This window comes from Octopus bimaculoides, chromosome 3 (genome assembly GCF_001194135.2).
Source record: "Octopus bimaculoides isolate UCB-OBI-ISO-001 chromosome 3, ASM119413v2, whole genome shotgun sequence".
Taxonomy (NCBI): domain Eukaryota; kingdom Metazoa; phylum Mollusca; class Cephalopoda; order Octopoda; family Octopodidae; genus Octopus; species Octopus bimaculoides.
This window is the reverse complement of record NC_068983.1, coordinates 55,128,006-55,129,788: the sequence shown is the minus strand read 5'-3', so window position 1 is coordinate 55,129,788 and position 1,783 is coordinate 55,128,006. Positions and strand designations below refer to the sequence as shown.

At 40.6% G+C, this 1,783-nt stretch overlaps 1 protein-coding gene across 1 annotated transcript in view; it reads left to right on the top strand.

Moving 5' to 3' along the window:
- LOC106879862 (uncharacterized) overlaps positions 1–1,783 on the top strand; it is a 315,144-nt gene that overhangs the window by 295,462 nt on the left and 17,899 nt on the right. The window lies entirely within an intron of this gene.

The following is a 1,783-nucleotide window of genomic DNA, read 5'->3' as shown; positions in this document are numbered from 1 at the left end:
CATATTCGCCATGATAGATCGCTAGCCACTACATATTCTATATTTTCCCTCTTTGTTTCTTTCTGTGTTCCTTTCTGTGGAAGAGCGTAGGCTCGAAACGTTAAAGACTTCTTCAATTCCCGAGCGTTAAACTAATACATCTTCATTCTTTGTTTTTTTTGTTTGTTTCGCGAATCCTTTTTGCTCATAAATCTTTAACAATAAAATCTTAGATGCACTCCCAAGGGTCTTATGGACCCTGGTTGAGAACCATTGTTTTAGAGGTTCCGACATTGCTTCAGTAACTTCACAAAAACCAGTTGCATCACACGTTTACACTCACGCAAACGAGTTAATAAATAAACTGATGACGTAACGAGATACGATGGGGCTAAGAGGCTTTTTAATTGCATATTTTCTACTTTTTCACAAGCTTATTGCATTGATGTAACATGATATCCGTTGGGTTTACTGACGCCTACAGCAACCTTTTTTTCTTTTCATCCTTTACACGTTTCAGTCATTAGACTGCGGCCATGCTGGGGCACCGCCTTGAGGAATTTTATTTTAACCCAGTACTTTTACCTTTTAATCCTAGTACATATTTCATCAGTTCTTTTGCCGAACCGCTAAGTTAAGGGGACGTAAACACACCAACAGCGGTTGTCAAGCGGTGATGGCGAGCAAATACAAGCTCAAAGACACTCACACGCCCATATAACACACAGACACACACATATGTGTGTGCGTGCGTGTATGTGTGTGTGTGTATGTGTGTGTGTGTGTGTGCAACGGTAGTTTCCGTCTACCAAATCCACTCAAATGGCTACAGTAGAAGACACTTGCCCAAAGTGCCACACAGTGGAACTGAACCGGGAACGTAGTGGCTGGGAAGCAAGCTTCTTACCACAAAGCCACTCCTGCACCTATGACCAGAGCCACAAAGTGTGAGTTTGTAACAGAGAAAAATGAGGGGAAAAATGAAAGTGACTGAGTGAGAAATAGAAAACGTGAAAGCGGGAAAAGTGCTAGAGACAGAAAAGGAAATGAATAAGATTCGAGGAAGAAGGATACTATTCAAGGAGATAACCTAAGTTCTATGAGTGAGAGAGAGAAAGAAAATGTGGTGGCGAAGAATTGAGGTGAATATCACGATCTTTAGAAAGAACTATAGTGTTTGCGTATCAGACAGAGGGGGAAAAACAAACAAGCTAACAAACATTTTCTGCGATATAATCAAAGTAGCTGATAAGAGCATAGAATGAAGAACAAGAGAAGATGACTCAAAGAAAGAAATTGTGAGAGGCGAGAACGACGAAGAGAACGTAATGTATCGAAGTGTCACACACTAACGCATACATACATGAATACATACGCACGTATATAATATTTAATGCGTGTGTGTGCGCCTAGCTTGAAATGGAAATTTTCCTGCTTCTGGACGTAGTGATCTCCTACGTGGAGATCAAATAATAATAACTCAATGGAATGGGAAATACGTAAATAAATAGATAAAGTAACTAATTAAATAAGGTGCGAATGACAAGTAAGATAGTCGTTGCAAATATATATATATATATATATATATATATATAGTGGCACTCCGTCGGTTACGACGACGAGGTTTCCAGTTGATCCGATCAACGGAACATCCTGCTCGTAAAATTAACGTGCAAGTGGCTGAGCACTCCACAGACACGTGTACCCTTAACGTAGTTCTCGGTGGGGGGAGGGATACAGCGTGACACAGAGTGTGACAAGGCTGGCCCTTTGAAATACAGGTACAACAGAAACAGGAAGAAAG